The 27,062-nt window shown below is 34.9% G+C and overlaps 1 long non-coding RNA gene across 1 annotated transcript in view; it reads left to right on the top strand.

Moving 5' to 3' along the window:
• Positions 1-27,062, top strand: part of LOC127472282 (uncharacterized) — a 35,540-nt gene that overhangs the window by 7,328 nt on the left and 1,150 nt on the right. The window contains exon 2 of the long non-coding RNA XR_007904949.1: positions 23,376-23,425. This is a non-coding gene — a long non-coding RNA (uncharacterized LOC127472282). The remainder of the gene's footprint in view (positions 1-23,375; positions 23,426-27,062) is intronic.

Raw genomic sequence — 27,062 nt, 5'->3', positions numbered from 1 at the left:
TATCTTTCCTTTGTCTATACTGATTGTGAAATAAAGATAGCATGTATCAAGAGTCTCAATCTGTGATGTGGCCCCTAACTTGGGTTTCTGTTATTCAGATAAAATCAACCTTATATTAAATTTTACATTTATTTTGTGTCCATAGTCACAGATTTCTCTAATAGCAAATTTTGCTATTAATTATAGCAATATCTGTGCCAATCTCCATACTTTTTATTTTCAAGCCAATTGATTTTGATTTAGGTATGGGATACTTCTAAGTGTTCTAGATGAATTTATCAAGATAATGAACTGAACATATTTTTACTTTGTAGTTTTGTGTAATTGAAATTTGCAAACAAATTAAAGTTTCCAATTTGAATGTTAGCCCTTGATTCTTATTCTTTTTTTCTTAAGTAGAATTATTATTTTCTCTAATTCTCATTGTAATCTGATCAACTTTAGCAAAATGTTTAAAACGCCAAAGATTTCAAACTACTAATAAAGCATAAGAATATAAAAATAAGTGACCTGATTTACTTGCAGGACAAAACCTTATTTTCATGGCAATACTGGCTTTTAATCAGAAGAATATGCTCAAAGTGATCTGATTTGAGGTTGGTATTAATGTTGAGCAGTCAGTAGATAGTCTGTAGTATTCCTTTCAGATTTTTTAGTTTATAGTCAAACTCACTTCGCATCTAAAAAGAACTGTGCTGCATACTCATTTATACATAGAGAAGTAACATAGCTTTTACAATTTATTTCTTATAGGAACAGTGACCCACCACAATGGCTAGCAAAGTCTCTTTTGCACTTCAATCACTTGTTAATAACGTAAAAAAAGTTATAATAATGTCAGAACTCCATTCATGCTTCATAAATATGAACTGACACAAACAAGTTTAATGTGGTTTTGGTGTTTTTTTGAGGTGGAAAAATAGAAAGCATCATTACTGTATATTTGACAGCTAATTGGGAAAAATTATTTAGGACTGCATTTTTTCTTTTTGTTTCGTTCATTATCATCACTTGATAATTTCAAAAAAACCTATCCATTCCCAAAATTGAAGATTTTTTTTGGCCTTTGTGTCACACTATTGGGTATATAACTAGTTGAGTCATGTAGAAGAAACATATTCTTATAAATAAAGCAGAGTGAATATAGGGTTTCATTTATTTGAATAACTTCATTATCTTTTCTGAGATGTATATTTAACTAGCATTTCATGTATGTAAGTTGGAGTTTACAGAAGAGAAAGAATACATTTTCAGAAAATATTTTTGTTAGGACTGCAGCATATTAAGACTGATCTGTAGCTGAATAGTACTGATTTAATATTCAAAATATTAGAAAATTATTTGTATTAACATAACATCAAATGCTATGCATGTTACCTCCCAAATGTCAGCACAGATTGACATTTCAAAATAATTTCAAATGTATGCAAAAAGGGCATGTGAAGCCAAGATGCTAAGAACAATCACAACATGAAAACTAAGGCGTATTTGAGCTTAATTAATGATGTGAAAAGGTTATTAAGAAAAGGTATTAAGAATCTTAAAAACAAGAGTAGTAGTAGATAATTATTAAATGAAGAATTAGTATACCTATTTTCGTTACTATCTTTCAGAAATTTCTCCTTAAATGGGAATCTTCAGGGAGAAGTGTTGTTTCTCTCAATTATCTCAAACTACTGCTCTCACGTGTTGGAATGCAGTAGGACAACACTAGCAAAACCTGTCAGGAGGAAGGAGTGAGGAGGAGGTTGATACTCAGTTGTACTAAGAGCACTAAGAGCTATACGAGCTATGAGTGTGCATGTTCATAGTATTTACATATAGTCTCTTCGTGCTCTTAGTGTTATTTCAAGGAAAGGGAGATTAAAGGCACTTAAGAGTGATGCAGTTCTCAGGGAGTTTATGCAAAAGAGAACATTATTCTCTTGCTTCTACTTAATGAGAAACTTTTGAACTGTTAGGTATGACCTTAAAAAAGTTACTGGCCCCTCTCCCTGCAAAGAACATACAAAATCATTTCTCTGCTAATTTGTATGTAAGCAGAAGATACTGTTTTTATATATTGTTTGTATAAGCTTGCTGAAGTGACCGTTTTAAGATTTCTCACATTGGAGTTAACAAATGGAATTTTTTTGTCAGTTCACAAAAATCCTTTCTGTACTGCAATTTTGAAGAGGACCAATACATTTCTAAGACACGAAAAAACTAAATGTTTGCTCTAAGTACAAGAAATTTAAAATACAGAGCCAGGATAAGGTTTTCTGTAATAAAAACAGTGTAAACAACTTTTTTTTACAGTGGAAGCAGTACTCTTGCTGTGGTAAAGCTTCATATTGTCCACATGATCCTAGAATACTTAAAAGTACATTTAAAATTAGAAGTACATTTAAAAGCTTAAATGTGGGATTAAATATCTACTTTATATTTAGGATATAGGCAGGTAAGATTCCACTGGAGATCAAGATGCTCAGAGTATGCATTTTGAAATTGAGATACATTTATAAACTAGACCTAATATTGTAGTTGTTCTTTGGCTTTCCTTATGTATTTTTAAATTTTAGTTCCACTTAAGATAATCAAATAAATTTAAATCTCAACAAAAGCTGAGAAAGTGACACAACCAATATTTTCTTCCTCTTGCACACAAATAAAGCCTTTGAAAAGTTAGAGTAAAATCCAGAGGTCCCTGAAAACTTTTACATTTCCTTTATTAAATCATCCATCCTTTGAATTCAATGACTGGTTTTTGCAATGATCTGTGTAAAGTGTGAATGTTCAGTCTTTGAACTCCTGAATGTTTGAAGTCTATTGTGATGCATGCTAATGATTCTTTACCAGCCTGAAAAGCCATGCTAATTTTACTGTTGATACAGAGGGTTTACAGCATAGCTGATCAGTACTGTATCTAGCTAGATTTTGTTTTTAAACAAATGTGGATATTATTATGCAAAATCATTTTCTTCATTGGACTGGGGACAAGTTGATCCTTTTATGGTAAAAGTTTTAAATCCAGAGTGAGAAAAGCATAAGAGTGGATTTCCACAGCCTGTAACTCCTGATGCTCTTGTCCAGCACAGAGGTGGGCAGCTGGTGCTGAAATAAACAGCCCCGGCAGCAGCAAGCAAAGGCTATGAGGGGGTCTGTGATCGACCTCAGAGCCATGCCACTATCCTACAGCATTTTCTTCTCAAGCAGTCATTCGTTTTTTTCACTCTACAGAAAAAGGCAACAACCTGGATTTAAGTGTCCCTTGGGCTGGACAGGTTTATAGACTGCTACCAAAGATCATCCTGTGCACATCTGTATGCAGAAGCCGCTGTGGCAGGAGAGAGAAGTACCGCTGCTGGGCTGCAGTGGTACTTCAGTCACAGCCACTGCTCTGTGACTATAGATTTGATCTTGTATAAAATTATATCTGTATTTAATTGCTTAAAATGGACTAAGGAGTTCTCTGAGACATCAGCAGCCATGTATCAAATGTCCTTGGAAGGCCAAAAATTGGATTTAAGCCTTTTTCTACAGGTATTTTCCTTTCAATACACACACTGTCTGTGTATGAAGGTCTATGTTCTTTCATATCATGTTTGCAATACGTCAGCTTAAAATCTGATTTAATTTAATAATTCTAAAGTTCATTTTAGAAACTGTGTGTTGATGAAATTTATTGACAAATGGCTGAGAAATACCACTGAAGTTATTTCAGCCACTGCTCTTTCCAGTCCTATTTCTAATCTAAAAATCCTTGTCTAATCCACACACTAAGGAATGGATTTCAGTATCATGTCTGACATGTTAGCATTCAGAGTGCTGTCTCTAGCCACATATTTTAGGTGTCTTAATTAGCAATAGATGGGCAGGAATAGTACATTATTATAGAAATTTATTATTCCTGATGACTGAATATCCATCTCACACTGGAAACTGTTCTTTCTTTTGGTCACACCCTTTTTCAGATGAATGATCTATGATGTTTTGATCAAGTTCCTAATGGTTAAGAAGAGTTTTGCATGAAGAGTTTTGCTGTCTAAAATGAACATCTCACTAATATTTTGAATTGTTTTCTTTTAAAAGTGAATTAGAAATAATTTTGCTTACTTTGTAGATCTTCTGACATCTCAGATCAGCAATTTGTTTTATGATGAACATACTATGTCAGTTGTGTAATTACAGATTTTAGAGGACCAGACCTAAGCATGTTTTGTCTTTAACATTCTGACTGTTATGATAGGAAAGATGTGATTGGAGCAGAGGGTCCCACGAAGATGGAGCAGTGCTGTCCTGAGACAGTGTCCTGCTCTACCTTGAAACTCGTGCTCAGTTCCCCCTCCTCGAACTCACTTCGTGGAGAAGGGCTGGGTGTACAGTGCAAAAAAATCTAGTTTGCATAAGAGGTGTGCACCATTTTCTCTTAGTACCAAGAAGCCTGTGACAAATATAATAAAAAATGCTTTCTAAAAGGCACTTATTTTCTAAGAACACATTATTTTCATTTAGGGTCCCTTAGACTGTGATATTATTTCCTGGTCTGTGCTAATCATTAAATGTCCACTTATTTAGTATTATTGTAAGTATGAAAAACAAAACCTTAAAGGAATATGCAGAAACAGGAAAAAAAATTATGGTCTGGAGACAGCAAAAGTCAGCTGTTTTCTTTGTGGAACTTAGACTGAGTTGAATCATACAAAATTTTATGCTTATTCTGATGTCTCCCCTTTCTTCCCTTAATGGTCAGATAGAAAATAGAGCAGTTATGTATTAATCATGTGTTTGTTTACTCTATAAAGCAACAAAAAAGATTACTTTTGTCAGGGGAGGTGAATAGAAAGGAAAGCTAGTATTTCTCTTACAGAAATCCAGGTAGCCAAAGGATTATTGCTGATTTTACTGTTTATTTCAGACGTATTAGATACAATACTACAGATTAAATTGATTTGAATGTGAAACATAACAGTGATTTAACTGTTCCTTTCCAATAACATCATCCAAAGTCTTCATCATCAATGATGCTCAGAACATGAAGTATATGGTTTGCCATGCCTGTGCAAACAAATTCTGAGGTTTACTTCCTGCCAAGGGCAGAGAAAGAGAGAAAGTAGATCTTGTCAACTGCAGTGATAACCCACAGAGAAGTCAGCATAGCTTTAAGCCATGACTCATTTTTGTGGTGTGATTTTTGACAGTTAGCTTTGTGCTGGAGAGAGATTCTGTTTTCAAGATAATTTTAGTAAAATCTCTAACAGCATGACAGACATCTCCCTCTGTCTGTTATTATTTCTCCTTCATGTTTTAAGCTTACTTTGAGCAATCCTTTTCACACCTAGTGGTCCTTTTTTGTTATCCTGCATTTTTGTGCTCTCAAAATAATTCTAAACTCTTTGGTTATACTTTTTTGAGTACTATGTTGGTAATATCTCCCATTATCTATGGCCCTGAAATAATTTACTAATTATTTTAAATTTTGTCATATGTATATATGTGGGGAGGGGGTGTGCGTGTGTGTGTCTATGTGTCTTCTTTTTATCATTAAAATTGGGGTGTATGATACAGCAGTTTTTCAACTACTCCTTGTTTGCAATATGGTTGTCAAATTATAAAGTCTTTCGGTTCCCTTGTGAGTGGTTGGGTTAAACTATGATGCTTTAGGAAGGCTTAAGTTTGCATGGACTTTACTCCTATAAAATGGTGTGTCCAGTTTGTCAAAAAGAGCATTAGCTTCCAGAACATGTTTTTTTGGTAGCAGTGAGATTCACTAAATATTATATGATCCTTATTTGTGTTAGCATTGAATTATGGCTTTAAAAATCCTAAAGATATTGGTCTATTTTCTACATCTTTTCCCCCCTCCAGTTCTTAATTTAGAATAATTGTGTTTCTTTGATCATTTTTCTTTCTAAGGGATAGTTCTTAACACCCTTGATTCAACTTCAGACTATGAACTTCAGTGAAGTCAGTAAATAATGTCTTTAGAATCAGTTGCTCTTAAATCATATGGTCTTTATTGTCAGGAAACATGTAAGTGAATTAGAAAGGGTGACATCCAATTAACACAGCCTTTTGCAGGTTTAATGAGCAATGATAAATTTAAATCCTTTCTTTTGCACTTTCAAAGTATGTGAAGTTACAAGTAGAACAAGCTAGAGAGAGATTGTTCTATTGATTCATAATAAATTATTTTAAATTTATTTTTACGGGGATAAGAGGCATCTTCTTTGAAAAGATACTCATAGGTTGTTTGAATAGATGTCTCATCCTAAAATCCAATAAAAGATTAATTCCTACAGCATGTGGGGTTACGTAATAAGATGAGTCATATTGTTTCATTACTTGGTTTTATGGGGTTTAAACAGTCATTATAGCCTATACCACTGATAAGTGTGGCTTTTCTTGATTTCCAGTTGACATTACCTCTTAATAGCTCTGAGAAAAGGTATTGGTAGTTTTGTGGCAGCAAAATAGACTCTGCAAAGCAAATAATTATGGTATTAATTTGCAAGTAGTGTCTCTGCATAACACATAATTTTTTCTCTTGTTAAAGGTAAGTAAGAAGTGCTGTGGGTTTTTTTATTTTGGATTTTTAAGGCTGAAAAGTTTCATAGCTATTCAGAAGTAACTACAGTTATGGCATATAGTGCATTTGATTATTTTGGTTCTAGTTTGTGTAGACAAACTATTTGCAACTGGAGTTTGATAAGATGCTATTTGGCTTCCCTGAACTATTGGCACCGAATCTATTTTTTGTTGTTCTGTAATTCGTATTTCTTCTGTGTGCTTCTCATGTTTTCCTTAGGTCCTTCTATAACGCCAGTAATTTCTCACATCAAAATCCACCAAATGTCATTATGACAGATAAGAAAAAAAAATTACATGCAGGACAAATTCAGTCTTTACATATTTCCAGTGAGTACTATGGAGCCTAGTTGTCTTTTTCCATAGTATGATTTTATTAGCTCTAGGTGTTATACTTGTGACTTGCATTGATATAAGTTAATATCAGAGTTTTTAAGAATACCTCTGGTATTCTGAGTTGAGGAATTTTTCACTCATTGAGTATCTTCCATCCAAAGGAAACTGATTCATAGATTTAGAAAAACCAAAACAAACAAAAAAACCCCAAACCAAAATAATTTTAAACTTTCAGTCATGTTATATCCCATTATCTTTTGAAATAGGAAGAAGGAAGATGAATTTAAATGGCAGTTGTTACTTTCTATTAATCTTTTATTGATACAGAAATTAAAATCTAAAATTAAAGTCAGTCTTAGATTTTTGAAATTTTAACAGCTGGAAACCCAAATAAAAATCATCAATAATGGGTTTTTTTGAGTACAATTCATCTAATTGTGGTAACAAATGAGCAATTAATAAAATTTAAATGTATTCTGTTGTTGGTATTTGAAGACACTTCAGCATAATCTAGATATTAAAGTATAGAGGCATTGTCACCACAAAATACATAAATAAGTAGTTGTCAAAAGATAAGACAGAACTGAAAGATCGCTTTCTAGAAATTCATACATTTTCAGATAATGAAATAAAAATAGACTTTTTTTTAAAAGGTGCTCATGATTCCTATTAACTTCAGTTCAAATGGGAATACACAGTAATCTGAAACAGGCCATTATTTTTCTTTGGGAATATAAACTTGCATAATATAATCAAAATTATCAAGGTTCTCCCTACTAATTATTATATTTAATTGAACATTCTCTTTTTCTCCATATGAATAACTCTCCCAGTTGTTTGCTTCACTTTCTCTTCTTCCTGCTCAATAACTCCTCTAACTTTAACCTTCTAACACATCCCAGAATTCTTTCAGCTCTTCAACTCAGTGTCCACTCAACATCTCTTGCTTTGCTTATCACCAACTCTGCTTTCTGGACACTGGGGTATCTTTCCCCATATCTTTTCCAACACAAATTGCCCAAAATAGTGCTTCAGTTCACTGTGTCTTCTTTTAAAACAAAAGTTCACAGATAACGTGTATGTTGATTATATGTCTGGTTTTAATCTTCCTTATGATTACACTTCATAATTCTTCAGGTTATTCCTCATGTGTCCCAAGGGAATGGTGTGAAATGCTGCTAATTAAAGCTTGACAAACACTGAGGTTTTTGTTTAAATGGTGGAGATATGGAGAACATAATGAAGATTCACACAGTGGTCATGTCCATACTTGAATACTAATAGCTTTAACCAAATACACTCAAAAATTTTGGAGGTTGAAAATGAAAAGGAATGATGGTTTTAATCACTGTAAAAGCCCCTAGAAGTCCTTTGAGAACTCTTCATGAAAGATGTGTTTTCCACCTCTAGGAGAAGCTTGTGAGAAAATGGAATGCCGAAGGTCTACACTTTGAGCATGAGCTCATAAATGATGGCCTTTTTTACAAGGGGAATGCTTAGAAAACATTCATGAGAGTATGTACTGGAAAAATTATTATTCTTCCCCTCTGAATAACTATGTGATCATTATACTCTAAATAGTTATTTCCGCTCTAGTCTGTACTGCCAATGTTTCTAGAGAATAGATCAGTAATCTAGAGAACGCAAAGTAGGATCCTTTCCTTCTAAAAAAGTTATAGGACTTCTTTTAGTTGACTCCTTATAGTTGGAATTCTTCTTGAAGTTAGTAGGCCCCCCAAATGATGTGAATTTACATAGTTAATGATTTTAAATTTGAAGTGTTTGTGTGAAACTGTTTAAGGCCATTTGAGGGACCACCTATGAACCGTTTAACATGGCCCCAGGAATTCTTACACTTCGAGGATCAGGATTTGAGAGCTACTATTTTTCCCTTTATTTTAATGGGAAACATTCATTGCACTAACAACTCTGTTATTTATTCACTTAGTTATGTCATGTATGCAGCCAAAGTAGAGTTGAAAGAAAATAGGCAAGAATTAATTCATTTTTTGCAATCCTATTTGAGAAAATGAATTTAATATCTTTCCCCCCCCGAATTAACTTTAGTCTTCCTATGAAATGTTTCAACAAATAACTGATAGTCTTAGCTATTAAGCATTGTGAAACTGGACTTGAAGAAGGAAGTATTGTTTAGTTTCCTCGTAAATATTTTGTTCATTGACACCTTGTTAAGCCTTTTTTTCCATCTGCACTAGTCCAAAAAAATAGTAATAATACTTCTTCTTCAAAACAGTTTTGGTTTCTTTTGTTCTCTTCCTCTTTTAAATATAATCCTCAAAAATGCTATGTTTACATTTTTTCTGTGAATTTCGGCATTCTGTTACAGTCTTGCTTTGCTAATGCATACCTGACAGTTTACACAAATCTTTTAATTTTTATAGCTCTACACTTTTGCCACAATTGTTTTTTCTGTGATATGATTTAGCTTAATTTCCTTGAGAAGTAGCATAATGCTTCATATCCTGTTAAGGGAGAAGACCACTTTATTCGTGTTGCTTTTCGTTTTTATATCTAATCCTAAATTTCAAACTAAAAGTCATACTGCATTGTAGAGAAGCAAGATTCAGGATGGGAACAGTTCCAGGCATGGAGAAAAGCATACAGCAATTGGCAGGACTTTCATATGGACTTTACTGTTATTATGTGGTTTCGTTGTATTCATGCTACACAGTGCACAACTGCACATACCCAGGCTTCCTCCTCCCCCTTTTGCCTGTGCCCTGTTCTGATTTGCTCCCCCGTTTGTCTGTCTGATAGCCCCCCCTGTGTTCTGCCCCCTTTCCCTGGCAGGATGGTTAAGAATCGGGCACACACCTGAATAAACAAGTCTGCTTGCACCCTTCCTCGTGTCCTGTCCCCTCCTCCCTTCAGACCGCGACATTGCATCATTCATTGCAAAGCTAAAGGCTGTGTTGAAATCACTGTCATTGAGTAGCTAAAACCCTGATCCATGGATCAACTGGAGAATTAAGACTTTGAATTGAGGATAGAAACACACTGAGAATCCATGGAAAGACTGGTACTTAGAGAATACACTTGTGGTCATTTGGCTCAATTAGGTAGAAGACAACTGGATGAGATGCAGACAGAGGATCCTGTTATTTTCACAATCTGTGCCTAAATAAAATGAGTTACGTTAGTGGCATCTGAATAGGATGGTTGTGTGGTTCATTGTGGTCATCTTAGTGGGATAGAATGCATGAAAGACATTGGGGATCTGCTGTAGCAGATTTATTTTGTCAATACTTGAATGAATCAGTCTGTTTTGGCTTAGCAATTGGTTTGAGAACAACAGACGTAGAGAATGAAGATAGGGAGAGCAGCAACTGGATAAGGATGATGCTCAGTTATCAGGGATTTTTTTTCTTCCCTTTGCACAAAATCCCCTAATTTTTTTCACCTCTTTTGGTCAGAGCTGAGTACATTTCACCTAGCAATAGAGTGATTTTCAACTTGATATACTTAGTTGGGAAAGTAGTACATAGCTTGGAATTCCAGCTACAGATAGTGCAATTTGACTGTATGTGGGAATTTTCCTGTTTCTTAACTCTTCCCTTGTTTCTTAACTTAGAATGAATAGACTGAGAAAAGGAAGTATTTCCAGGCATGTTTTATACTATGCACTATTTAAAAATTCAGCTGTAACCCTAAGTAAAGCAATTCCTTAAAATAATTGGTGCTGAAAATTTTAGACTGTGCTGTTGCCTTTACATCAACATTGTGACAATTCTGACAGAAATATGACAACATTCAGTTTTACAACCATGATATTTAATAGGACTGAGTCTTCAACTGATGTTGCTAGAGGAATTATAAATTGATCAAAAGCTGCTTTTTTTCTGCCAATAGTAATTTCATGACCACATTGGATAACTCGTTCTCTCCACTTGTCCACCTTTAAGTGGCAGAGGCTGGACAGTCCTCTGTTCCCTGACCAAGCACAATTTTAATCATAGAAAGTAAGGCTTCAGTGCTCTTGAGCATCATGAAAAGTGGTGCTTCAGTCTATAATCCTTTTATCTGATGAGCTTTAGGAGGTTACTAGGTTTTCTGCTTTATGAGGGCCTATTAGATAGATAATAAACCTTGGCCTGCAAGTAGCCAACACAATTATAGACCAATAATACTCTAAAACTTCCAGTTAGACAAAATTGCAAACATTTATTTACTGAAGATTAAAGTATAACTGTAATCCAAGAGTCCAGATTAGAAGATGGGTTTGTAATAGGTGTTGATAGCTAAGCAACAGCTCTGTATGCTGCATCTGATAACAGTTTTACTTCTTATATTGTTTTTAATCTTCTCTTTCTTCCTTTATATTTTTTGTACCAGGTATAAGCAACCCAAATGCTGCATCATCCTAAAACCTTCCTTTCTGAAGAGTATTCATAACCAAACATTAAAAAAAAAGGCAAAGGCAGATGACTCTAGAAAAATGCAAATCTTTCCTTCTCATTTCCATTTAGACCTCGTTAGCTGATGCATGTCTTTGTAAGAAACCTTTCCCTACGGTATTTTTTTATGCTAACATTATCAGAGGTAGTAAGTTTGGAACTTGTGTACAAAGTTGTTGCTTTCAAAAATCATGTGTGCTCAAAAGAAAGCTGCATGTAAGCCATTTCTCTGCAAATAGGGAAATATATGTATTGATTTATCAAGGGTTAATTTGAAATATTTATTTAAAAGAGGTCATCACTGAACATAAATGTGACAGCTATTAAAATTTTGGGCCATACGTAATTGTGGTTTAAAAAAACCCAAAACACCAAACCTGAAAAACCTCACTGAAACTTTTGTAAAGCTTTGCACAGCTTGAGACCTTTTTCTATAAATATTCCCGGGGCTTTTTTTATTTTTCCTTATGTAATTTTCCAAAGTTATTGTGTATGCTTCAGAAGCAGTAGGATTTGTACATAATGAGGGCATTTTTTAAGAGATGAAATATGAATACTTCCCAGAGTATTTGCTTTTTTAGTTACTGAAAAATTAAGCTATGAAGTACAAACATATATGTATTTAAGTGAGAATTATATATATAAAAGGCATGGATATTCTAGGAGTGTATATATTGGAGTGTGTATTTTGTATCCTTGGTATTTCTATTAACCATGACAAAATTACAAAATTGGGCTCTGGTTGTATGATGTAAATTATAAGCACTGGATTGTTTGAATTTAACCTTTCTTGTTGACTTTCATCTTATTTTGAACACTGGGAAATTTAACTAAAGCTAAATGCCTGGAGATCATAATATTTTTAGATCCTCATCATCTTGCCAAGTAAAAGAATTTTGAATGACCTTCTGAAGAACATATGAGAAAATTGCCTACTGTAGATAACACAGCAACTGTGACCAAGGACAGAAAGGACATATAATTCTTTATAGTGAACTTTTTACTGGCTAGTGGCAATCTATTACTGGCAGTTTGGGGCTGAAATGAATATCAGACAGTTTCAGCAAAAACTCCATCTTTCATATCTGAGGAAGCCATGCACCTTTTTGATTAGTACTGCATCAGGCTGTTCACCAGAGATTCAAATGCTTGCAAACAAGTCTCTTTAGATAAGGACAAGTGAACTGGCCCTTCTGACAGTTCAGTTCAGCATGCAGTTCAAGTAATTAGTTTTATTTTGGGGAAGAAACAGTTTCCTGGAGTTTTTCATGAAAGAGAGAATCCTATCTGTACTCTTTTCATTTACTTTTTATATTATTTCATCTCAGCAAACTCAAACTGAATCAAAAAGCTTATAATTTATCTGTGTGAAGGCACTCTGTGTTTACCGGGCAACTTGTTCTTGTATTTCTACTAACATTTATTAAAAATATAGCATAAAAAAAAGATAATATTGGAGACATGACCAAGGTAAATACAAATAAACGACTCTACATCATTATGGCTGATCAATATGGCCAATTCCATGTTTTTCACAAAAAACTTTTAACTTTTAACTTCTCTACAGGCTGGTCCTTTAAGAAGCAATTTGGTAAAAGAACTTTACATTTCAACTCTGCTGTCACATTTCAACTGATGTTTCTGTCAGTAACTTTTCTGAGACTTGGTGGGAAACAAAGTATTTTGGAAGGAATTTTCAGAAATCCACTAAACAATAGCTCAATTCCCCTTGACAAACCTCGAATCAGAGACAAGCTTTGAGAAGTCATCCAACCTGAAGTATTCTGAAGGAAAGATTGTGAAATATTTCATAGCTATATGCAACAGATAAGACATTGTGCAACATAATCCAGGATATAGAAATACAGTTATTAAGAAGCATTGTAATCAAGTAATATATTAAAATTATCAATATTTATGTGATAGATAAAATTCAAATAAGAAAACTTAGACAATCTACCTCAGCAAGGTCTAGGGTATTATTATAGCTATTCATCTCAGTTCACATGTTAGAAAACAAAGTTATGATTCCTTAAAGATACACTTTTTTTTGTACGAGTAAGGTTGGCTTAAGAAGTTTCCTGTAATTGATAGAATTTCATAATTTTTTATCTACTATACCTACTCCTGGGGAGCAGTCAGGAGAGAAATATAAATCTCTCTCTAATCTTAGTCTTTCTCTCTGGAATTCACTATTGAGTGTGAGCAAATGTAGAATGACATCTTAGCAATGTTAAGTCTACTTTTTATTTTCACTGCATGTTATTTTCACTGGTGCAAACAGGAAAATATGTATTTTAATCTAAAGACTAAATTGACAAGGAAGAAGTCTCTCTCTTCAATATTTTGTCAGCAAACCTCTTAAAAAGTGATAAGTTTTCACAGCCAACTACCACAGAAAAGGGCTTAAGAAAAAATAAACTTTTATTTGCCAACAGTCTTTCTGTGAAAATATGATTTACCAAAGAATACCTTGTAGTTGCTTAAGGGTTACAGAAACCTACAGATGGAGTGGTGTGCCAGTGATCTTTGGGTCTTATTCTTTTGCCATAGTATTACATATTTTTAACAAAGTGGTTTAAAAAACTTTACTTTTGTAAGGTATGTTCCATCTTAGTAGAAAGATCTCAGGTGCCAGCTGACATCACTCCTTATGCAATTATAGTAGAGTACTAAAATAAATAAAGTAACGTAACTTTTTAAAAGTAGATGAATATAAGGGGGAAAAATCACTAGTACAAAATTATCAGTTTGTGGACAACATAAACATGTGGAATATTTTGCTCTGCTTTGTTCTTGTTATAATATACTTGGTTTAATGTGCATCCCATAGTACATTCATCCTTTCAGTAATGCATAAAGTGCAGCAACGTGTGCATGTATTTCCTTTTACAGTCATGGTGTAAATCATTGCAGTCTGTTCTTTAAGGTCCACTTGTATTTGATAAATTATTTTTTAGAGTGTATTTATGTCTTTGGTGATCATTCAGGGAGATCCAGTAGTGCTTTTCAGACCTTCAGCTTTGGAAAATAGTGCCATCCTATTTTCATTCTTTTGACTAATACTAAAATCAACTTAACGCATTGCTGTTGTCATGGATGGATAAGTAACTCTTATCTCTTCTCTCTGAATATTTTTTTCTATCCAAGATGCAACAGAAGGAGGACTTCACATTTAGAAAGGCTGACTTTCTTCCTGAACTTCAAAGAGCACCAAATTAACACTACCAGTTTATCAGTCACAGTATTTTGGTTTTTGGATAGAAGCTTTTTTTTTTTTTTAATTTGTGTATGAATAAAGTTGGTAGCTGTTTTAAGAAATGAAAATTCAAGTTTTCATTCCTTTGACATAATTCAACTTAATGAAGCTAAGTAGTTTTCTGATATCAGAAAAGATATTAAGATGAGTAACAGCAGGGCAAGTTGGTAAAGGATTTAATTTGATTGCTCAGTTTACATATCTAGCAAATTATGACACACTATGAAGATCTCATCCAAAAGGTATGATTCTTGATTTATTCAAATCTAAGCTTCTAATGGTCTTTGTAGGAATGCAACTCCATTGGTGGAAAATTTTTTATAGTGTACAGATTTCTTGGTTTTGTTGGCTATTTTTATATTGCAATGTTCCTCCTTCCTTTTTTTTCTGTTTCCTTTGGCAGATTTAATCTCCCCATCTGATGTGCTTTCTTCCCTTCTTTAGTTGTGTATTTACCCACTCTTTATTTTTCTCCACTACGGGTGTGCTATCCAGCTCCCACATTTCCAGTAATCTCCTTTCCTGTTCTTTAGCTCTGATGCAAGAGCCGTTGAGCTTCACACACCTTTACACACCTTTGCCAACACTGTCACACCTTGCTACAGCTCTTGTATCCAGCTGGACTGCTCTAGTTCCTCTCTCTGTTGACAGGCAGACAAGTTTCCTCCATTTTTCTTGCCAAGGCACTGCCAGAGCATGGTAGAGAAAGGAATTTACAATTTTAAGTATGCGTGTCTTTCAAATGCTCAAGAAAGAAAGAAGAAACTCTAAGAAACATGTTATGAAACCAGCCTAAAACCTTATGTGCTTGGGAATACAGTGAAATGCTACTAATAAAAAAAGGAAGCCTTGAGGGAAGTCTTTTAAAATGTAATAGAAAATAATAACAGTTTGAGAAACCTGGGACCCTTGTGATGCTCTGTCTCTCCCACTTCTTTACTGTAGTAAATTGTTGTTTTGTGAAATTCGATGCAGGATTTTTTAGTGGGTGAGAAAGTCTGTGGACCCTTTGGGGCAGTACTTCAATTGTGTGGGCTTGGTGATCCATTCTCTATTTTTCAGTTTCTGAGTCACTCTGTGGACTTTGATAGTGGTTATATTTTGGATCTCTCTAATGAATAGCTTATTGTTTCTTATAGATTTCAAAGGAAGTCTACAAAATCTCCTAGAGCTTATCTCTGCATTTCATGGGAGTTGTCTGTAAGGGAGCCTAGAAATGTATTGGATGAATCTCATATTGCTAACCTTGTTCTCATCCTATTCACATCTTTATATATGTATCTGTGTGTCCATGTGAAAGAAAGAGAGAGAATTAATGGGGGGAATAAAGTACAAACTCCTTTTCAAATAAGCTATAAATAATTTATTATAATTTTGTTCAATAAAGAATGAATGCTGGATGATGGAAAGATCATAATGAGAAAAATGACTTCTAGTAAAGTCAGAAAGGTTAATAAACAGTTCTATAAGAGAAATAACAGGAAAAGAAGATATTTTGTTTACTTTTTAGCAAAAAGTGACATTTAGTAGATCGGGTAAAATTCAAATATAAGATTAACGGATCTTTACCATTAATTAATCTTACTTACAGAAGATGTGCCTTATAGGTGTGACTGGCACTATTAATGTGACTGTCACTGCCTGATGGTGTGGAATTACTATGATTTTCTGCCTATTGTGACATCAGATTCGCTGCCTGGGCTAGAAACCTTGCCTGCAGTTCTGGCCAGGGAGTTTTAGCTGCTTTAAACTAATGCATCAGTGTTGATTTATATTTAAAGCTAGAAGAAAGATGTGATAATTTCTGAATTGGAAAATGGGTAGAATATAAACATTCATTGCAAATTGGGACATGGAAAAACCTAGGAAATGAATAAGGCATGGAAGGCTGAAAAATATGCATCTATATTCTGGTTGATCTAAATTAAAAAAAATATTTTGAAGAAAGTCAGATCAAAGTTTAAGGACTCAATGGGATTTTATCAACAGAAAAATAGGCTGAAACTTTTACACTTTTGTTTAAAATCTCACTTTTTGCATCAGACTCCTGAGAAACCCTTTTGTTTTATTTAATATCTTTAAAATGCCTTGGACATTGAGTGATGCAAGTATTAATCAAATTAAAACATCTAACTGTAACCTTCGTTCATCATACCTTATCCTATTTATCCTGTCTGATCTATTCATATCAATTCTTCAAAACAAGAAAAAAATGTCCATGACATAAAGTATGAAGTGAAAAAGCTGACAATCTAATAGAAATATCAAATACGTGTTATTCATTGAAAGGACTGAAAGCCTGAATTCAAGTTCTGAGTCGAGCACAGATTGTGTCTACTGAGAATTGTATTTTGCCCCTCATATCTGTGATTCTTGGTGTCCTTACTGGCTTCACTAGTCCTTTTATTCATAAAGACAGAAATTTCCTCTAGGGTTCAAGTGACATGTGATCGACTACCGTATTCTGCGTTCTACTCAGTAGGGTATGATGCAGAACAGGGTAGTCCAGAGGACTATAATTGATTGTTTTACAAGAGAAGCAGCTTTTCTCTTTCTTTAAAAGAGCAATAGTATGATCAGGGAGAAAAAATTTGCTGGAGTTCAAATATTTAGAGTCATATCGAACTCTCACAACTTTCAAAATCATACTTTAATGTTGTCAAGATAGCTCTTTATATAGTGTTATCACTGTATAAAAATTAATTTAATAAAAATCAAGAAAGGCATGTGCACACTCTAGAGTCCATTTTGTCAAAATTCAACTTCTTTGGATGCTATTTCTGTGATGGCATGTATCCAAACTTTATACTTTACTTTTATCTTTCATTGTATTCATGATTAAACATCATCCTCTGCAGTCTACTCTATGTATTTTTCACCCCAGCTACCTTCAGTTTCTCTTGCATCTGGAGTTAATTTTTTTTATTTGTTTCCTTAAGATGATTGAGTTAAATAAAATACATTATTCATCACCTCAGAATATGTGGTTTTATCTCCAGGACCCTGATGTATGTAAGTGAGTTTCCTACTAAAAATGTCACATAGGCCTTTTTTCGGTACCCTCACTTGGAGCAAAACTCTGGGTGTACAAATAGATAACTCCAGGTACAGGGAGGGAAGTAACTAATCTGCAAATCAGAAGACACTGCTACATAGTTAGAATCAGAGGTATTTTACTGTAACACATTATGAAGATACCAGTTTAATTCCATAGGTGAGGTTCTGATCTTGTTTTCATCTACTCTTTTTTTTTTTTTTTTTTATTTTTTACACATCTTTTGGCCTTTTCTTTAAGGTTTCTGTGAAATGTCCTTAAATGCTCCTCTTGCTTTGAAACAGTTATGGCTACAGCATAGTCAGGGCTAGTGACGATGAGCTGTAAATCCAGGTCCATCAGAAAAGGAGCAAGCCAGACAGACCTGGCAGGCTGGGAGCAAGTAGGATTAGAGCAACCGACCAAGACACATTCTGGGAGTATAGTCAGTGAATCGCCCCAAAGTACTGGCAGCACTGTCTTGTTCTTGGAAAGTGTTCACCCAGTCTAATCATTTACTTAGTGAAGCTCCCCTACTTCTGAAAGATGTTGCAGCAGATGTGACAGCAACATGAATGGTACTGACCCAAGGACTTTCTTGGCTTTGTTTAGAAATTGTAGACGACCAGTCACATGAAGGAAAATAAATACCCCATGGCTATGGTTCTTCTCATTTCTAAATCTAAGGAGAAGTTAAAATATTGAATAATCATGGAAACATTCAAAATTATTGATCCATAAACTTAAAAGAAGAATGTATAAATTACTTTTACTACAGAATTTATTTATATGTATTAAAGTACTGAAAATTACTTGTTTATTGCATTTCAAATACGGTAATTTTTTTTATTTTTTTGTAAGGAATTGTATGAATTCATGGTTAAGCTTTAATTTACCAGCTGCATCCTGGGGCTCATGGTCTCATATAAAACTTCAATTTCACTCCATGAAATACAGTACTTCAAATTTCCCAGATTAGCAGTCTTCACCTACAAAGTACTGAAGGACAGGAAACTTTTACAGATTTCTTTTTCAGTGTATGTGTGACAGCATCAATGGATTTGTCACTCTCAGGAATAGTTTCTTCCTGAAACATTTTGACAGAATTGGGAAGCATTAAAATAATTTTTACATCAACATTTAAAAAGTCTAGCAACAACTTGGTATTTTTCCACCGTATTCGAAGTATGAGTGAAAATACCTACAGTAAATTTCCAGGTTGCATGTGTATTGTTAGTCTGAAAGACTGCACTGGGGTTCTGAGAAGATGCTGAAGGCAAACATGTACACAGACTTGAGCAATGTAGGTCAAACTCTACATTTGGATTGTTGCCATGGAAGTTGTTAGAGATTCCTGGGATAATGGTGTTTTACTGCAGACCTTGATAAGGCAAAATGAAGTGGCAATCCAACCTGATCCATTTGTCATTCTTTGGAATAATGTATGTGCATCCTTTTTGAGTAAAACCTGATTGACAGGTGTATATTGTCATTGTTACTGTGAGGGCTATTAATTTAACTATGATTATCTATAAATCTTAAAATAAGTCTGTAATATTTGAATTTGCATCCATCTTCTCCATCATGTGTCTCTTTCTTTTAGTTTTTTTCAGGCTTTATTGTATACCTAGAAAAAAAGATTGAAGGGGTCAGTTAGTGCCCACTTGTTTCCCTAGTAGATTGCTTCTGTTTGGGCTGCAGTAATGAGCTATAAAGGAACTGAAATTTCAGAGAAAGAAGCATCCCTCTGTGGAACAGCAAGGAGTTTTCAATGGGAGAGACAAGAATTTTATATATACCTGTCACATGAAAAGGGGAGATTTTCTTGACCCTTAGTGATTTATTTGTCTGTCAGTGCCCCAGGAGAGCCAAAACCCTTTTTCCTGGCCAGTCTGTCAGTGTCTTGTTATGGAAACCCATCACCGAACACTCCTGCTGGATCAGAGGGTGGTTCAATTGCTCTTTTCAGGGAGCTAAACCAACAGCATAAGGGAGACTCCTCAGTGCATCTTCCCACTTTACTCGAATGTGTTAACTGCTACTGACAACTGCTAGTGCCTGTGAAGGACTCACACTAACAGTTTACAGAATAACACTCTTTAAACCGCACAATTTTATATTAATAAGTTTCGAAGATTGCCGGTGGTAGTATCTGACTGCAAAAATGTATTCAAAGCAATACACAGACAAGCTCTAATGCCCAATAAAAGTATTCAGTGTGCATGGAGCACAGCTCTTATCCAGTAGGTATCCCTCTCAGGGAGAAGACAGGTTCAGCCCATCGGCTGATCCCAGCAGTTACAATGGAGACTTCCCTCATTTTCCCCCCATTCTTGACTTACTTTTGTAGTATTTCTTTATGTTTAGGTGGAACTTGAGTGATTTTAGCCATAAATACCTTTGGTGTAACATTATCTCGCTCTGCTTTTAAAGATAAAGTCAAAAGAATACAGGGTGTATGCCCAGTGGGGGGTGGTCGTACCTTAGAGGTGGGTAACTTTGGGATGCAAGTGTGTGTTAATATTACAGTTAGGCTTTAATGAACAAAGATCATCTGAGAGGAGAGATTTCGCCACAGTTGTTGGCTCAGCAGCAGGACATCTCCTCTCTCCCTTGGCTGACAGGTGCTGTGCAGTTTATCAGCTGCAAGGTACCATCAAACTCCCCTCCCTGCAAGGATTTACACAGAGCCTGGCCACAGTGTCTCCACTCTGCTCCACCCTCCACCATCCACCTTAACAGGTGCTTACTTTTGTACGGGGAATCATCATGGAGCTGCCAACCACATTCCACCCAGGGAGTAGCAGTTGTATCTTACCCAAAATTTCCATACTGCTATAACTTCTGTTAGGATGTGAATATAACTTCTCAGTTTCCTCTAAATTTTACTGCGTGCCACCTTCCTGCAATACCTTATTGCAAAACCTGGTTATGTGAGAGCAGTGATTTTTAGTATAACAGAGTAACATTTACATACTTGTGGAAGACAAAAACCCTTTCCTTAGTAAGTAAGAGGATGACTGTGGTGTTTTCTATGCAGAAAAGAGAACAGAATGAGTTTAAGATAAAAGATACTGTCTAAACTGTTGTCAGATGCCCTGAGTACAGACAAGGGTGGATTACGCTGATTTAGAGACACTGTTGTAAATCTTGGCATATGAACATGGAAAAGAAGATGCATATTGAGCTGGAATCAGCAGGGCACAGATAAATTACTTCAGAGGCTCTGATCAGTGCTGCTTTGAAGAACTGTGACAATCTAACACCCATGGCCCCTTGAAACTGCTGAACTCCCCATAACCTTATGCAAAAATGATTTAAAGTCTGTTTCATCTAGAAGAGAAAGACATTTAAATAACGTTTCTTGAGCAGTTCTAGTGTAAGCCTAATTTTTTAACAATAAATTGCACCAGTGGCAACAAAGGGAACAATTTATTGTGAGCTAGTATGTTCCTAGTTTTGCACATAATATCTGTTTTCAGAAAGGTTTTACTGTATGTACCCATGAGGTTAAATACAGAATTGATTTAGGATTACTGCTTTACTTTCAATTCATTCGTCAGATTTAAAAAGGAAGAAGATTTTTTCAACTGAGTAAATTGCAGAATGGATATGTTAGAATTATTTCTGAAAAACAAAGAAGTACAAGTACAAAAACTTTGAAAACTGGGTAAATAAGAATGGAAAATATTAAAGGACTGTTTACTTCTTAAAAGGAAAAGCCAGAGCAGATTTCAGGAACTATTTCTGCAATTGAAAGAAATATCGTAAAATCCAACTTCCACAATCAAATAAAAAATGAAGGTTTGAAATGGTATAATAAAACTAAACTGAAAGGACAGTAATTTGTTTAGGCTTATTGCATGTAATTTTGTAGTTGAGGATTAAAAGGGACAATGAAAAATAAGATAATATGTGAACACACATTCATATCAATGTGAGTAAAGTTCAAGATAAAGTACTGCTTTTAAAGTTCTGTGGAGCTAGAAGCCTCAGAAACCAATTAATTGAAATGTATGTTACTCCTTTTTTTTGTGTTTTCACTGTTGTAAACAGCAATCTAAAACTTAAAATACCCTAGTCCCTTATGCTCAATCTGTTATTTGTTTGTTCTTTCTCATTCAAGCCAGGTTATAAAGTTTTATTGCCATATTGTCTTATTTGTTTATTATATCTTGGCTTTCAAAAATATTAAGTGACACAAAGCAAATTTGGAAAGACAGTGAATGTTTGCCATTTTCCACTAAGTCAATACGTATTGCAAATTAGCAGCTGTGCTTTACGATAGATGTAATTTCTTGGTTGGTGATTGTCTTTTGCTTGGTTTTTTTGGGTTGGTGTTTTTGGTTTGGGGTTTTGTTTTTTGTTTTGTTTGCTTGTTTTGTGTGTGTGTGTGTTTGTTTGTTTGTTTGTTTTTCCTGAAGAAAATAATCAGTTTTTCTTTAGTTTCCATTGTGACTGTTCTTGTAGGTAAAACATTTGAGGAAAAGGAAACAGACTGGGTGCCAGAAGCAGCATAGCTGTCCTAGCACATTAGGCAAGCCTGTGTCACAGTCTCCTGGCTTCCACAGCCATCTTACTTTAGATGAATGGCACATTCTAGCTGAAGGCACTTTGGTTTGTGGCTACTCCTGTTCCTGACTGGCAGCATCAATTCCTGATTAACTGATGTCATAGAACCCACCCAGAAATTTGAGACAGGGACTGAAAGTACATTTTCAAAAAGCAATGCTTTCCCATTCTTATGCAACAAGCTGAGCGAGTAGACACAAAGAAAGAATTATTCTGACCGTGTGCGTTTTCTAAAATATCTGAATGTTCTAGTATGGTGATGGAATTTATTGAATACTCATTGAAATAGTCACTGAAAGATGAAAAGGCAGCTTATTTCCACCCTTTTTTCTTCCCCGTTAGTCTGAATAGTACTCTAGCAAGTGGCCTGACCATGCTGCTCCTTAGGTTTACAGGACTTGTGGGAAAAGACAACTGCTGTTCACCTTCACCTCCCCACAGTCTGAGAAGAGTCCAACTAGTGGACAGCTTGCTATGAAGAGCTTGTGTGATTTCCCAGGCTTTTGCCTCAATGTGTTATAGTTACTGTTCAGGTCCTGAAGGAAGAGACTTTGTGATGGTCATTACCAAACTTCAGTATTATCCTTTAAATTGCTGTCCCCTTCCTAGCTTATATTCATCATTCTGGTCTAATACATAATTTCCAGTAACTTGGATCAACTGCACTTTATTGCTTAGTGCCCTGCTTAGTTATCTTCATTTCTGATCTCTCACATAGCTGTACTCCTCATTTTTCCTCCTTTATTTTATATTATTTTGTCCTTTTGGATAATCAGCTCTTCCAGGACTGCACTTAGGAATCCATTTCTGACTACTGGTGTTCTGGGTGGTCAGGCAGTGTGGATACTTTACCATTAACTTTCCTGGTTATCAGTGGAACCGTTTTGGATTTCTGAATGGGAGGGCTGTTTCCACTGTGCCTGCGAAACATTATTTTTGGCATTTCTATGTTATCTGTGTGCTACAGCCTGTTTGCCCTGAGTGATGAAAACCTGTAGTTTCTTTAGGATAGCTTTATAATATTCTTTCTTTCTTCTTTGGATTTGATGGCCTTAGCATAAAAGGTAATTTTTGGGTTTAGTGCCTCAAAAGTACCCAAATCATTACAGACCCAATAGTTTTCAAGAGAAAACTTCTTGTAATAAAAATTCTTTGCTCAGTGCTATTTTTGAAATCATATCTTTGTCTGCAGGACTAACACAACTGAAGACTTTTGAGCAGGGCCATTCCTTGCCATTACAGGTATGACAAACAGACAGTGTATATTTTTAGAAAGTGTTATGTTTTAGGACCTGTACTCTGAAGGAATAGTTTTGCTTTATAAAAATTGTAAACATTTAATGCATTGGTTTTACATAATCCCTTAAGGTTTTGCCTTATGCCCTAAGTAGAATAGATTTTCATATTATTAGGAATTCATAATCGTTAGAGTAAATGTAGCATATAAAATTACTTCCCCCCAACTGAAGTGGGTGGCAGACACAGAGGAATGAGGCTTGTTACCTCAAAACTTGAAATCCCCCTCAGGGATCTGGGAGGAGAGTAGCAGAACAACATCAAGCAGAACAATAACAAAGTATTGTGCATCTTCCACATAAACACACTTAGAGAAGAAGTAATTGAAATCTGAAGTTTTTGTAGAAAGTTTCAAACATTTTCTATTTTATTTTTTTTTATTAATCAACATAACTTTAATGATTGGAACATAAAGCAGGATTCATTGCCTATAGATTTCAGTCGCAGTATTCCCCAGGGTATAATTAGAAGTGTTGTGAGATATTTTTGCTTCATTTCAAATATGCAAAGCCTGATTCTACTTCCACTTAGGTCAATGGTGTGATTTTCATTAACTCTCTCCTATGATAGCCTAGTCAAGCTCAGAATGAAGGAAATGCATTCCAGGGTGCCTTATTGAATGCAATGGTTTAAATGAGATAAACCCCCCTGAGATTAGCTATAAAACAATTTAAGATTAATACACATAAACTAATTTATCTCCCTTCATATTCCAGATGTCCCACAACATTAGTATGTGGAACATGGAATTATCAGTGTAACAACTGAAAAACATAGATACCCAGCACTGTTAGTAAAGGGCTTTATGATGAGAATTGAAAGAAAATTATGGAACACATTAAAAAAAATCGTATAAACAAAAAAAAGCTGCAAAGATGTGTATAAGTACTAATATATATATAAAAAGATGTGTTTGAAAACAGAAAATTACTGTTAGAATAACTGGAATATCTTTTGAGTAACACAGAAGTAAATGGAATATACAGCACACCAGAAGACAAATGCCAGAAGAAAATTTTCTGCCAACAGGAATTACTTTGAAGAAAATCCTTAGAATGTTATTCTGATTGATCAGCATAGTACAAAACTTAAAGATAATTTTTGTGTAAATATAGTTATTGGAGCAAAAGAAGCATTTCATTTATTAGTAAGCCTTGTCAGCAGAACTTATTTATCTGTAGCTTACTCAGATCTGGACTAGAATTTTATGCTGTTTCTAGATAGAACTGCTAATCTTTCTACTAGAATTTAAGATTCATTCAAAATTTTTCTTCTACCATAAAGGATCTAATCGCTATTTACTAGACTTCATTCAACACTGCTAATCTAGTCTCTTAAAATTATATTTCTTCTCTAGCTCCTGTTCTGAAATAGTCATAAATATTCTTGTTCTGACCACTCAGTCTTGGTTGTATGTTAAAAGATGCCCAACTTTCATCAGAAACTTTAATGTCAAGGGACTTGAATACCCTGAAAAATTCTGAAGTATCCTGTAAAATAGTAACTGTGTCAAGGTATTTATAAAACCAGATAAAGCAGCACTGGCCTATCATGACAGCACAAACAATGAGAAATCATTAGAAATATAAACCATGTGAAGGCTGGCAAACTATTTTCAGAAGTGACTACAGTGTTTTCTTAGCTTGATATAAAGCCAAACAGCTCAAAATATACTAGTACATTAGCAGACATTTAAAAAACAAAGCCAACAAAAAGACATTCAAAGCTAAAACCCAAACTAGATCTAAATTTTCTGTCTTTATAAATCCAGTCCGTTGGAGCTTGTTATTTGCCTGCAATAGCCACATGAATTTAACATGTGTGAAAGTAACTTGGAAGTGACTGTTTGTATTGTACTTGTGAGAGTATATTATTTTAGAGTTAATTGTCTCACTATATATCACATTAAAAAAATAAAAGTCCAAGGATTTAGTTTGGAAAGGTTTGAACAGCAAACATTTAATGCTTGTGTGTAAATAGCAAGCTTAAAGAGCTAATTAAGAGTAACTCTCAGAATCCTAGATCATAGAATTGTTTAGGTTGGAAAAGACCTTTAAGACTATTGACTCCAGCCACTAATCTAGAACTGCCAAGTCCATCACTAAACCAAATATTGTGACTCAACCACTTCCAAGAGAATGCAACAGTGTCAAAGGCTTTACTAAAGTCTAGGTAGACAACATGCAGAGCCTTTCCTTCATCCACTAAGTGGGTCGCCACATCACAGAAGGAGATCAGGTTGATCAAGCAGAACCTGCTTTTTATAAACCCTTGCTGTCTGGCCTGATACCCTGGTAGTCCTGCACGTGTTGCATGATGGCATCAAGATGATCTACTCCATGACCTTCCCCAGCACCAAGGTCAAGTTGACAGGACTGTAGTTTCCCAGATCCTTCTTCCAACCCTTTCTGTAGACAAGCATCACATCTGCTAACTTTCAGTTGACTGGGACTTCCCTGGTTAGCCAGGACTGCTGATAAATGATTAAAAGTGGCTTGGTGAGCCTTTTTACCAGCTCCATTAGTATCCTTGGTTAGATCCCATCTAGCCCCATAGATTTGCATGTCTAAGTGGTGTAGGAGGTCACTGATTATTTCCCCTTAGATAGTAAGGGCTTCGTTCTGCTCCCCATCCCTTTTTTTCCAACTCAGGTGGCTGTGTTTCCTGAGAACAACTGGTCTTGCTATTAAAGACGGAGGCAAAGAAGACATTAAGTACTTCACCTTTTCTTCATATCTTGTCACTGTGTTTTTCTCCGCATCCAATAAAGGATGGAGATTCTCCTTAGGCCTCTTTTTGTAGCTGATGTGTTTATAGAAACATTTTTTTATTACCTTTTACTGCAGTAGCCAGTTTAAGTTCCAGTTGGGCTTTGGCCATTCTAATTTTCTCTTAACTTCACAGCATCTTTGTAGTCCTAAGTGTCCTGTCTTTTGTTCCAACATTTGTAAGCTCCCCTTTTCCCCCTGAGTTCTAGCCAAAACTCTCTGTTCAGCCAGGTTGATCTTCCCTGACAGCTGGTCTTTTAGCTCATGGGGACAGCCTACTCTTGGGCCTTTAAGATGTATATATTCATTCAAACTCATTTTCTTTAACATTACTCACATAATACACTATTAACTGTTTAAATAAGAGTGGCCAGATGTCTGAAGCTGTTGATTTCTCATTGTTATTTTTGATGGGTGAACAATAACTTTGTTACAAAGTCTACCTGTAAGCATAGTCTTGTTTGAAAAGATTGACCACGATGTAAAGTGTGTTTCTTTCCATGTGTATAGCATCAGATCCTCAAGTGCAGTAACATTTCTCTTTAAAGTTCACTCTGGTGATTTACTTAGGCTGCAAATCTGGTATTTAAAGGAGTATTTTATTTTCTTTATTTTTTTCCTGACTGGAAAATTATTTTTGTAACTGGGAATGCACATTCCTTTATGGACTGCACTAGATATGGAAAGATTTTAATTTGCTGTTGCTACGCTATCACTACATGATCATTCACTGAAGCTGCTTTTGTCAAAATAAGTGAAGGGTTTGGGGGCTTTTTGTATGAAAAGTAGTAAGATTTAATAATTTTGTTATCAGG

This window comes from Manacus candei, unplaced genomic scaffold (genome assembly GCF_025592945.1).
Source record: "Manacus candei isolate 608988 ecotype Guabito, Panama unplaced genomic scaffold, ASM2559294v1 h1tg000028l, whole genome shotgun sequence".
NCBI classification, from domain to species: domain Eukaryota; kingdom Metazoa; phylum Chordata; class Aves; order Passeriformes; family Pipridae; genus Manacus; species Manacus candei.
This window is presented reverse-complemented; position numbering and strand designations above follow the sequence as displayed.